Here is a 13,727-nt window from a genome sequence, read left to right as displayed (position 1 = left end):
AGGAAAAACCTTGGGGTTTGGGAATTTTTTTTCCTCCTTTTTGAAAAAAAAAAAATGCTGTTCCCTGCTGCAGGTGAGGCAAAAAGCCGGGTAGATCCTCGGCCTTAAGTCACACTGCTGTGTGACAAAAAAAGCTTAGGAGCAGTGCCGGGCACCTAACACCGAGAAGGCAGCTGTACGCGTAGCCCCTCTACAGCTTGGCAAATCCTTGTGTGCTGTGTACACTAGTCAGAGACTTAAGACACGTCTAGAAATCGCAGAATATGCTGAACAGAACATTAGTGAATAACAGTTTCTCTGGTAAGAAAATAATACCGCCCACAAATCATATACTTTTATTAAACTGCAAGCCAGACAGAAAAGAACACCTACACAGAGAATAAATGTTCAACCTTTTGAAATTGCAATGTGTTATTTGAAAGTAGGCCCAAAATATATTAAGCATAAGTGATACTATTAAAAACAAGGAACACTGAGAAAAGTAGAAAGAAAGACGTTCTGGTAGAAAAAAAAAGCCCACTTTAGTGTGAACATTTTAGAAGGAGTTCAGCTTGAAATAGGGCTTGAAAATGATAGAAAAATCGAGTATTTGTCTTCATTATGGAATTTACTTTCTCTCATAAGTATATTTTCTCTGAATAGCACAAATGAAGGTAAGAATGGGAGAAAAACTACTACAAAACTGCTGGTAGTAGAAGATACTTGAATTGTCATAAGGAGGGAAAAAAGAAAACAGTATCCCTATATTTAGAGTATCGCACAGTATGAAAAGAGTATTTTTAAGGTAGAGGTCAGGTAATAAGAGTATACAAAGTTAAAATGATAATAACAGGCAATCTACAACACTATGCAGCTTTAAATCACAGGGCATTTCTGTGAACAACTGTTTTTTCTTGTTTCTTTTAACTTAGAAACACAAGGAAGTGTCCTTACGGATATTTGAAGAAAGAGGAAGGGAAAGAGACAGAAGCATTACCTTAATTTTTTGGAGTCATTGTTCTTCCTTTCCTGGCTTAAAACTGTATTGGACTCCTCTTGACAGTGATGTCTCCCTTGAAAAATCTCTTTCTTTGAATAACTGTTTGGCCTACTGCTTTGTCTCAAAACATCTTGTTTCAAATCAGCAATTTCAGCATTATTTGTGTTCCAGCAGCCACACCACTTACCATATACCCAACTGTTTCCCATGTTCCTATAATTAAAATAATTTATATTTAGTGGCATCGGAGAGTCAAAGTCTCATTTGCCCCCAGTTGTCATTCCCTCAGCAACATCATAGGATAGATGTGTTGGCTGACTTTTTCACAGCTGTTCAAAAAGCTACAGAGCAGAGTAATTCAATAGAACTTTGTAATCTAGGAGAAGTTGCAACCGAAACTTAATTCTTTCTGGTGAACAGAATAGTGTATTATAAAATGACACAGAAAAAGACTTACCTGTAGCTAAGGTATCAAATGAAGACTGCAAGTTCTGTGTTCTTTTTGGAATCCTTCCCTTGCAATAAGGTTCCTAAACAGCAAATTATTCTTCCTCTCTCAAAAATCATTAAATGAAAACCTTGCTATAATGTCATATTTCAGACTGTGTTAGGGTGATGCTTGCCATGCAACAATGTATGATTCATTTCCTTACAAATGGGGAATTACATTAATCACATGACTAAAATTTTTTCTATTGATTGCAAAAAGAGAAAACTAAATACTAAGAGTGGTGATGTTCTTGTATAAACTTTGTGTTTGCATTAAGTGGAAGAAGTTACCTAAACATATCATCACTGAAGTTGAATATATCATTGCAACAGAAAATTCCACTCTCCCCATGAACCCTCCCCTAAAAGAATGACGGAAAAAAGTTCATAATCTTCAAATTAGTTATGTTCTATAATTGAATTGATGCAGGTAACTCAAGAGAATATTTGTCAGTTCAAGTCTTTATGTAAAATACTTCTAAAAATGAGGTTTCTCTGTTCCTTTTCTAAACAGTACGTTGCAAGCATGTGTGAAATTTATTTTCTTAGCATAACGTATTTTTAGGTATTGTATTGGTAGAGAGTATTTGGAAATAATTGAAAGTTCCATAACACATTTCACAAGATCAAGTGTGGCAACGAAGTTGCATTAGTCATTGACTTCCAAGGTACAGAAATTCAAAGAATAATTTTAGCTTGCTGACAAAATACGGTTCCTCAGGGACTGAATGCAGCAGCTGTTGAAGAGCATGCAGCAACACTAAATAATACCAAGTTGAAGGAAGAAGTCAGTTATAGTGAAACTACAGTAAGAATTTAGACAGAATATAGCTAAAGTGCTATAGATTAGAAAAGGCAAAACACCTTTTTTTTAAAAAAAAAAAAAGTTCCATCAAGCCCAAAAGACATGAGAAATCAAGCATAAATTTATGAAGTTTTCTTCCCAAAGACCATGTAAGTGATGAACTAATTTTTTCTAAAATAATCCAGTTTTAAGCCTCTCTCAAATAAAAACATCTTTTATGATATGCATATTCAGTTCAATATTCTAATAGATATGTATAATTTTAAAAATCAATCTCATTTACTGAAAATATGTAACATTTTTGAACAATGGATTTAGGTAATCTATTAAGTGCATTAGCTAAAACAACAGTACAGTGTTTGCTTTTTTTTTTAAACACAACTACGTCCATTTTTCTGTATTCTGCTTTGAAGTTTGAAAATTGTTTCCCATTTTAGTCATTTTAGTCTTTGATTAGAGCTCAGAACATACATATTATCACTGATATCCATGAATAATGAAGTATTTTCCAACAGAGAGGGACTTTGTAAAGTCCTTTGTAAAGTCTTCAGGGTAGAGATACGGTCTTGCTTTTGGCATTGCCAAATTATAAATGTATGTGAGCAAATTAGAGAAATACTAAACTTACAGATGTTAAGAAGAATCTCCCCAGAGTTGGATTTCTGAGGTTAGTTTGAAAGGACAATGTTGACAAACTAAGGAAAAAAGATCATTGTTAGCCTGTATATTAAAATCAGGCAATATAGGTGGATCTATATACAAAAAAAAAGGAGAAGCTGTTTACTTTTGTTGAAGGTATAAAGAACAGTCAAATTACTTTATAGTTTAAAAAAATTTTTTGAGCATGAGGCTTTAAGCCCAAGATCTTTATCTTACTCCCAGAATACATAAAACTTCATGTGTTTTCAAATTTGTGTCTGCAAAGTGTATAGATAGCTAAGCATCACTAGAATCTGGGCTGGGGGGTTGGGGGGGAAGCCAAACAAACCCAGATCATTGCCTGTTGCCCTATGCTTGATCTATGAATAGCTCAAACTATGCTTTTCACTCACCCTGAGGACTGGATTCTGCATGAAGCACAGTGGCTTTAATCTTTCTATTAAAAGGAGATGTTTGGATTTAAACTATGTAAAAAGTCCTTTGGCTAGGAACTGGAAGCCAGGTTTTCCTCCTACCAGGCAATTGTTACAGCAACCAGACAATAGATTCCACCTCACCTGCCTTTCTTTCAGTGGTTCCAGGAATCTATTTCTCTTATTGCCAAAATTCCAAATAGAAGCATTAGATCGCTCCTACACCTATTTGGGTCCTCTTTTGGGAGAGGCAAGGTTCAGCCTCCTGTCTGAAAACAAAATTGAGATCTCAGTCCTCAACCCCAAGGTCATTTAAACGTATGTGAGGAAGATCATTGAGGAGTACTCTTGCACAGCACAATTCTATGTTAGAAGGCTAACTCATATTTAGACAAGAAGACATCTCTGGGATACAAATTGGAATGAGTTCAGCAGGATTTAAAAGCTACTCTAAGACTCACATATCTTTTTCTAAGTTTAGGGCACAACAATTCAACTTTGTCATCACTAATAAAAGCATGTACCCCAACATGTATTAAGAAACAAACATACAAAAAATTGACAGAAAATATATGAGTAGACACCAAAACTGAAGAAAATATTGTAGCTTAACATGCTTTTGCCTGAAGTAGACATAATTGTTTAACTATTTTTTCCCAGGCTTAGCTTGTGAAAGGATTACAAAGTACACAGTGATGTAGCAAGAGAACACAGTGTTTTGGGATCCTGACTTCCTCGATTCGAGACAGTTAAAGGTCTTTGACATGTAGAACAGTTTTAGTTGGAAGACCTTTAAGTTACACGCATACCAAATGCCTGAAATGCATCAGCCTTTACTGCATAGAGCTTTGTATAGGAGCCTGGACTTTGATTTCTCGTTGACATACACATTATTAACACTCTTTTAGAAGACTTTATTCCATTTTTATAATTACCAGTTATGATGAAGAGTTGGAATGCTTAGACTGCTGTAAGAATTTTTAGTGGCATATGGTTTAATTAATCATTTGGATTAATTTTGTACTAATTTCCAGCTGGAGAAACTTTAGCATCATTTACAAATTTCCAGAGATATAGAAAAATTTAGTATAATACCACAGATCATATTTTGTAGCTCTGAAATATTTTTAGGGATAAAAATTCTATAAGTCCACTCTTAAACTTCTTACAGGCTAGTAAAGGAAAATAGCAACTGAGATTTTCTTACAGAAAGAACACATCAAACAACAAAAACAAAGTCTGGGGGTTATTTTACCTTATTTAATGCATCTTGGTGCTTGCTAGCAGTTCTTTTCTTCTTTGCTAGCCTAATTGTAACATACTGCTTGAAATTTGCTCCAAAGTTTTCAGGAGTACAATTAGAATACCCTTGGGTGACCAGTTCTGCTTATGACTATGGGGGAATACCATTCAGAAAGAATAGGTGGGGAAAACCCACAAGTAAAAGCAAAATGGGCAACACAATATCCGTTACATATGTCTGTAATTTCTTATTATTGATGGGTTTTGTTTTCCTCTAGCATCACTTAACTTGTTAGAGTTTTCTGCAAGCAGGTTCTTAGAAAGATATATCTCCTACCTTTTATGTATATACAGATTTACATACATGCTTTTATAATTTTTGGTTTTAAATTTTGCAACGAGAGCTCTAAATTGGCACACTACTGCCTGCCAGGCAAAACTGCAGTTCCATTGTGCTATGTTCTATTAAATGACAGAAAAATTTGTAGTTTGTGGCTTTGATGTAGTGGGTTTTTTTAATCCCATAATCAGAAAATAGACCATATGTGAGTCATATCAATATAACCTATACCTCCTTGGTAGAAGTTTTGGCTACTTACAAATTTTTACTATTTTTTATAGTATACCAGTCTAACCAAATACAATACAGTATGCAGAAAAATAAAATATAAAAGCAGGTCTAAAAATCTGCTTCATGGCTTTTCTGAACATGCTTATTGTGAATAACTGAAAATGCATGAAGGTTAACATGAATAAAAATATATTCTTTGCATTTGGTAAAAAGTTTCTGTTTATTGAAAGAACTCTACAGTAATCTATGACTATTATCTTCATTTTTAAACAAAGAGCAACTCATGCCCCCTAATTTGAAAAACCATATGTATAATTTTTGCTTCGAAGTGCTTTCAGCAAATCAATATTCTTATCAACTACTTTGTCAGTAAAGCAGCAGTATTTCCTACTGACCATGTCCTAGATCAAGAACAGTCTTCCTGGCTCAGTTGATTACCTAAACCTCCATAAACAATGTGTATGTTTTCTACCTTTCTTCACTTTTGATTTCCACATTTAGAAAAAGGAGATGAAACAAGAGGTCTGAAGAAACCAAAAAGTGATACTAAATGCAAAACTCTCACCATTTTGTGAGCCAGAAATTAAAGGAACATAAACAAGCAGGTTGCCTCATCTTTCCCACCTGCAGTATTGAGTATCCATTTGCTTTATGGATATCTTTATTCAATTTTCATCCAGCTCAATTTTTTTGTTCAATTTTCACCCAACAATTGGGTCTTTTTTTTCATAACATCAGTAGAAAAAAAGTGGTGTTTTGCTTGTGCAAAACAGCAGAGTCACTGCTGCATCTGTGCAATTGTTCCCAGTTAACTTATTATCAGATTAATGGGTATGGAATGAAAAAAAGGCCCAGATCTGGACATATTCCCACAAGTAGTATGGGCTTTGGCAGCATACCATCATACGGTTGTGCCTCAGGAGAACGAAGAAATCCTCTTTCTTCACTAAATTAATTAATTTATTTGTGATTACATGATTGTCAGTGAAGACAAGCTCTAAAGATAGATTTCAGTGATTGGGTTGCACTCAAATTATTGAGGTTGCATTTATTCCACACAGGCTAGCTGGCTCTGTCAGCTAAGACTGACTTTCTATCAATGTTGAATTTAATGAAGTTCATTGCTATCTGCTGAATTCTGAAGTTACTTGAACCAAGATGTGAAACACACCATGAGCTGGATCACAGGATGGACTTTGAGCTATGCAAAAACTTCTGACCTGCAACTCCAAGCTGTTGTTCTAGGTGGAAATGTCTGCTAATGGGGTTCATTAAATGTGTCTCAGCTGAGAAGCATGCAGTTGGTGGCAGAGCAAGGCCACTTTCCTTTGAAAAGTTGTGCCTCTTTCTTTAGTGAAGCAGACTGAATCTGCCTGACCACCAAGGTGTAATAAGATAAACCTTGAGAAAGGTGACAGCGAAACAGTGAAAAACACCACCACAATATGGAGGTGCCATGACAAGCGATCAACATGGAGTCAAGCAGCGAGCCATAATGCACTCTATGGTGAGGTCAATATGTTCAGACCCATCATTTTCATCAATCATTCATGACTTCCTAGAGTAAGCAAAAATCATGCATCTATCAACAGTACACTTGCAAAGGTCTTTCATATGAAAACATACTTTTGCAAGAGTCTGTTCCTAGGCAGTCCGGAGAGTTGTAATGTGTCAGACACGCTACAGACCATTATATTTAAAATGATCAACCTGTAATAATGAGAGGAATCATTTCACTTTTTCTGTTCTTCAGGGTTAGAATCTTTACCTGGCCAAGATAAACTTTAGAAGCCATTTGAATTGACAAGCTCATATTTAATACTGTCCCCCCAGTCTCCAAAAGATTATAGTTGTTATAGAGACACAAACAAGAAAAACCTCTCCCAGTTCTGCTGGCTAATCAAACAATTTAGTTGCCCTATCTGCATATATTTACTGTAAAAGAAAAAAAAGTTTTTTAGTGTAACTAATAAAAAAGTACTATATCTTTCTGAAATTCCTATAACTGGTGGTATTCAAAACTCCAAGTCAGATCATTTCTGTAGGAATCCTCATCATAAAGGATACAGGGAAAGGTAGAACGTGGAAGTATAGAGTACAAAAATAAAAGTACTAGAGTGCTAATGCTTAATGATGCTGTCAGTTAATTTGTAGAATTGGCTATGTAAGCTGCATTGCTTTTTCTATTCAAAATTCTATTTTAATTGTATATCTAAGTAAAAATAAGCTAAGACTCAGCAGATACATATTTTTCACAACCATCACTCTTTTAGGTTTGGCTTCACCAAAAATTTAACTAATGGTGTTTCAATACTACTGCCTTCACTCTGCCTGAAGGATGTGTCCCTGTGAGGGCTTTTGAGACCTCCCACTTTAGCTGCACAGATGACAAACCTGCAAGCCTGACTTCAGATGTAACTAGAAGCTGCCTTTTATAGCCAAATGTACTTTGCGATACAGTGTGCTATTAAACAACTTTTTTTTTTGTAAGAAATGTCCAAACTCACTACAAATCTGAAGCACAAGGTCAAGAGAAGCAGTCCCAAGCTGGGTTACTAAAATAATAATGCATAGAATCATAGAATGGTAAGGTTGGAAGGGACCTCTGGAGATCATCTAGTCCAACCCTCAGCATAGCCCCATACAGGGATTGAACCCACAACCTTGGCATTAGCAGCACCACGCTCTAACCAACTGAGCTAAGCCTACCATCCCAAAGAGCTTTCAGAATATGCAAGTTCCATAATAAAATAGCATTTTAGCACCCAAAAATGAGAAACTAAGTGACCTTTGTTGCAGCACCCAGATTCATGGATCCGCTTTACTGTTTTCTAAAAACAAAAAAACCAACAGTGTCATTTTACTCGAAAGGGTTAAGCCTCAAGATCAAGGATCTGAAAGGATCAGCCTCAAGAACTCTTCCAGTTCATTAACCAAATGAACTGGATTCATCCATTTGGAACGAATCTCTCTCTGCTGAGATTTGAAAGGCTGCTTAATGAACAACCTGCTGGAGCTGTTTAGATGAGGCTGCCCTTGCAATTATCTGCAGGAGGCAATGGATGTATTTATGCCTGCTCTGCAGCTGCTCTCTGGCAGACCAGCTCATCAAACTCCAGCCTGTTGCTGCTCTCTCTCCTGTTCTATGTTTGCTTCTTGCTCCCTGTCAAGGCACAGCTCATCAGTTCTGGCTTGACCTTGCACCCATCCTACCTGAAGAAGGAAAACCAGGGCTATTTTAAGCCCTTTCCGTTACTCCTTTGCGAACTCCTACATTATAATTAATTCCTCAGATGGTGTAAGCCTATTTCTTCCTAGACCACAGCTGACAATGCGCCCCTGACTCCCACCTAGAGGTGGGCTGTAAGCCTCCTCCAGAGAATAAACTTACTACTATGCTACTATTCTTAAACCTTCTTAAGACATGCAGACAATTTCCAGTTGAAAAAAATCATCTCTCTGTAAGAGGGCAAGACATTCTAAGTTGTAATAGAGATCCTTAAAATAGAGATCCTTTGGGAATTTATTACAATAGGATTATGTCTCTCGGTAGCAGCTCACTTTCTTACAAAATAAGACATGAAGGAATACTACAAAAAGAGCTGTATCAGAAACATGAAAAAGTACACGTCACATTAAACAATAATTACATCCACAACTAAACAAATAAAATAGAGCAACCACTATAACAGCAAAGATAAAGAAATCCAAGTCTGAGCAGCAGCCTCTTATTGGTAGATTAATTCCTAACAATGTGGGAAAGAGAATAAAAGTGAAGACAACTTTTATGTTTACCATTATTGAAAGAAACAAGAGACCTAACAGGGAAATTCATAACTGAAAAGGGAAATTCTTAAAGCAAAAGGTTGCAGATTTTTGCCTCACATGCCTTTCATGTACTTTTTTATACCAACAGTTCCTCCCAGATTCTGACAGACAAACCTTGGGTTTTTTTGTTTAACTATTTTTTTGAGTTTATTGATCTCTTTACTGGAGATCTGATACAGAAGGCCATATACATATAGATTATAAACAAACTTGGCACCATTATAATATAACATTTACTTATTGTTAATCTATCATCTCCCTAGTACCTTCCTGTATTAGGATATGTAATTGTAGCTGCAACTTCAAATATGAGAAAACTCCCAAATATGGCCAATTAATTTCATACTTGGTACTACAATAGTTTGCTTTTAAAAATGCTATTTAACAAACCTTGATGCTAAAGCCAAACTGCTAGAGCTACCTCATGACTGGTTTATTTGCACCCCTCTCCCATCCAGAGTAATATGTCTGCCTCCACATTTCCTATTCAAGTCAGCTAAAAAGAATTTTGCATCCCATTCAAACAAAAAAAAATAGTTGTACATAGTTCTCGCTTGTTGCTGAGTATAAAAGAGAGGCATTTTTTACCTTATTTTGTTTCTCCTATGCTTTTGCTTCTGAGAAAACTTTCAGTTGCCTCCATCAGTTTGAACCAAAATCAGTCTGATATCAAGCTGAGCTGTGCATTTCATTCCTTCATTGCTTTGTCTGGCTGGTACATCCCGAATCTTGTCTGATTTATTCTCTGTCTTCACTTTTGCTTTTCCTTTCATCTTTTTCTGTGACACTCCTCTTGGTGAGTGTCAGGATGGCTCCCTTTGACAGCATACTTCACTCAGCTACTGCTAAGAATTTTTGAGAGTAAAATAAAGAGGGAAACAGTGAGTCAGCCTATTACAGCTGCTCAAATCAGATGGCAGACATATGTGGTTGAATGATAAGGACCAAGCAGAGCAAAAACTGTTGCTGAATAATGTGGCTTCTGGCAAGTTTTCTTGCAGCAGAAGACCCTGCTAAAAGGTAAATATTCTGCCTGCAGCTCAAGGCCACTTATTTTCCCCTATTTTAAAGAGCTTGCAGAGCATCAACACAGTATTTTTAAAAACTCTTCTAGAGCTCTGAACATTTAAAGTCCCATAAAGTAAGCAGGACAGGCTGTCTTTTGGGAGCCTTTGAGATCATTTGTGAATTAGTTGTCCTGGACTAAAATCACATATGGACAGTCACTTACAGAATCATAGAATTGGTAAGGTTGGAAGGGACCTCTGGAGATCATCTAGTCCAACCTCCCTGCCCAAGCAGGGTCGCCTACAGCATGTTAGACAGGATTGCATCGAGGCGGGTTTTGAGTAATTCCAGAGAAGGAGACTCCACAACCTCTCTGGGCAACCTGGTCCAGTGCTCCGTCACTCTCACAGGAAAGAAATTCCTCCTCATATTCAGTGGTTCAGTTTGTACTCATTGCCTCTTGTCCTGGTGCATAGCACTACTGAAAATAGTCCAGCCCCATCCTCTTGACATCCTCTCTTCAGATACTTATACACGTTGATAAGATCCCCTCTCAGTTGTCTCTTCTCTAGGCTAAACAGGCCCTGCTCTTGCAGCTGTTCCTCATAGGGCAGATGCTGCAGTCCTCTGATCATCTTTGTAGCCCTACACTGGGCTCTCTCCAGTAGCTCCATGTCTCTTTTGTACTGGGGAGCCCAGAACTGGATGCAATACTTGAGATGGGGAGAATCACCTCCCTCCACCTGCTGGCAACAGTCTTCCTAATGTACCCCACGATACCATTGGCCTTCCTGGCCACAAGGACACGCTGCTGGCTCAGAGTCAACCTGTTGTTCACCAGGACTCCCAGGTCCTTCTCTGCAGAGCTGCTTTCCAGCATGTCAGCCCCCAGCCTGTACCAGTGCATGGAATTATTCCTCCCTAGGTGCAGGACCCTGCACTTGTCTTTGTTGAACCTCATGAGGTTCCTCTCCGCCCAGCTCTCCAGCCTGTCCAGGTCTCTCTGAATGGCAGCACAGCCCTCAGCTGTATCAGCCACTCCTCCCAGTTTGTATCATCAGCAAACTTGCTGAGGAGGCACTCTGTCCCCTCATCCAGGTCATTGATGAATAAATTGAACAGGATGGGACCCAGTCCTGAGCCCTGGGAAACTCCACTAGCAAAAAGTCACCTGCCTTTGCCCCGTGTGAGGATTGAACTCACGACCTTCAGATTATGAGACTGACGCACTACCTACTGTGCTAACGAGGCAGTGGGTTTGATGTAGTTAAGCCTTCAAATATCACTCTTTTCCCTGTCCTCTCCTCCCCACCAGCTCTTACAAGGCTAAGAGATAGACAAAAGAGCACATGGCAATTTTATGTTTCCCATACAGTTTGGCCCTCACAGTGCCTTTGGTACCCAATCAGAATAGCATAATTCCCATCCCACTATATGAGAAAACAAAGAACTTGTCAAAAAAAAAAAGGTGATGCCCATGAGAGCAACAGCAGAGTTGTAATGCTTGGACTCATCCAGCTGCTCCACAGGTCAAACTGTGTAAGAGAACTGACCATCAGTCCCCTACCATTGTAGTATGTATATCCCCTGGCCACATTCCTCCCCATGTAGTCACATCTCTCAATCATCTTCCAAGAGCTGCTCTCTCCATCAGTTCCCAGCCACACAAGAATTTCAAGAGTTATTTTGCCTACTCTCTTTCCCTCTGACAGCCCTGTGGAACAGGATCTGCTCTTTGTGAGAAGTTTCAGCATCAATGAAGTTCAACTGTGGGGAGTTGGGACCTTCCTGAGTACCCTGAGTAAAAGCAGTGAAAGCATGAAATGACAACCTTGAGGAATGGAAAAAGAACAGCAGCCCCTACTGTTCTGACTCTTCATTTGACCCAAAATAGGTGCTGCTGGGTGCATGACAGCAACTCCATCAGATGCTTCAGCCCAGCTGTCACATTCATAGCATCTGAAGATACTAGGACTAGGGCAACTATGGAGGCTGAGGCTGCTAAAGGACTGAGCCCCCATTAGACAACTGAGGAAGCAAAGCTCACAAGTGCTCAGCCCTCAGTGTGAGCAATGGCAGCCTTTATCCTGGGACTGATGTTCAGACCACAGAGAGGAACATATCAAGAACAGTTTCTGGTTTTATTGACATTTTTGTTCCATTCCTATTGGAAACTCTGCAGTGGGGAGAGCCATGGCTGTTCTCATGGAATAGGTGAACTCCTCCAAGCAATGCAGGACAGAAACAGTTAGGACATGCTTACTACATGTGATTGACCAAGCATAACAGCGTGCCATCAACTCTGAAATGCCTCCTCCCCTGTGCCTACTTTTATAGTGACCACTGCAATTTAGCAATGCATTGTTTAGCTTATCATCATTATGTCAGTCAGCATACCTCAACCATACTTAGCTACATCTAATTACAGCAATAATGCATAGATAACAACCTACTACTCTTTCTCATCAAGTTAAAGCAACAGCTTTTACCTACAAACTTCTCTTCCAGTCAATTCCCCTTTAATGCCTAATAGTTTCAGTATTCCTGTCTTCATGGTTACCTGCAACTCCTCAATGATTCCACAGGTTTTTATTTTGTCATCAATCCAGCGCACCTGCTAGCTTGTATTAGCAGACACAACACTTCCATTAGCATGATAAACAAAACCCTGGTAATCTGTCTCCATGGTCAGGAGAGCATGGTCAGAGAGATACAGGGGAAGCCAAATCTAACTTCTGTGAGATGGAAGGTTGGCCTATAAATTCTGGAGTTAAAGTGCATATTCCAGAATCTTACTAGATGCCAGAAAATCTTTAGTGTCACCAGCTTCTACAACTCCTGACTGCTGTGATGCCAGCTCCCTGCTTGGCTTGTGCAGCTCAAAAAGGGTACAAGTCTTTACTTTTTGGATATACTAGAGAATGTTCTTAGCAGCCAAAATACCTGATAAGGTATCCAGCAGCCCTTGCTTGTAAATTGTAGAACCCATGACTTTAGATGCAGGATGCCTGGCTATCAACCCTTAAATTAGATTGAAGCAAGCCAGGTTAAGCATTTATTCATTGTGTCCAAAACAACAGTTACAAATATGTATATGCATATGTATAAATGACATACCCCCCTAAAAAATTTGGGGAAAAAGTATACTTCATCCACTCACATTAAGGTTATTTCAGAAGATTTCTCTTTTTTTTCAGTTAGCTTCTTATTTCTCTTCTGGGTAACTGAAAGTCTAGATTTCAGGCTATTCTTGTATCTAATATCTCACTTTGCTTCTGTTCAGAAAGCACTGGCAGAGAAGTCATCCATGGAAAAGGGCATGTCTCAGAGAGCTTCTAGCTCAGAAAACTTTTATGAATACCCCCTGCAGATTTTTATGTCATACTGGTCCCTCCATGTGGGTGGAGAATGTTATTCCGTATAGCTGATTGCCCCTTTGAAATTCGTGTGTGTGTGTGTGTGTGTGTGTGTGTGTGTTCCAGACAGGTTTTTCAGTCTGAATTTCACTCTATTCCCTCCTTAACCAGGAGACAACTTGGCCATTTCCAATTAAAATAACGATTTTCTCCATTTTCATATGTGTAAACATCTTTTCTTTTATTCAGCTATGAGTCATCTCCTGCACCTAACTGGCTTGCACACAGCTTTTTGCTTCAACTCAGAGTAAAACTCTCCCCTCTCCTTTTTCGTGGCTTCTTTCTATTTTTCAGAGGAAAAGCCCTCTCTCCCCAG

General features: G+C 38.4%; 1 non-coding gene across 1 annotated transcript; it reads right to left on the bottom strand.

The window, feature by feature from the left end:
• Positions 1–11,173: 11,173 nt before the first annotated feature.
• On the bottom strand, positions 11,174–11,246 carry TRNAM-CAU (transfer RNA methionine (anticodon CAU)). Its single transcript has one exon. It is a non-coding gene; the product is annotated as a tRNA-Met (tRNA).
• Between the last annotated feature and the right edge of the window lie 2,481 nt (positions 11,247–13,727).

The sequence above is a fragment of the Rhea pennata genome, chromosome 2 (assembly GCF_028389875.1).
Source record: "Rhea pennata isolate bPtePen1 chromosome 2, bPtePen1.pri, whole genome shotgun sequence".
NCBI classification, from domain to species: domain Eukaryota; kingdom Metazoa; phylum Chordata; class Aves; order Rheiformes; family Rheidae; genus Rhea; species Rhea pennata.
Note: the sequence above shows the minus strand (reverse complement) of the source record. Positions and strands in the feature narration are given on the sequence as shown.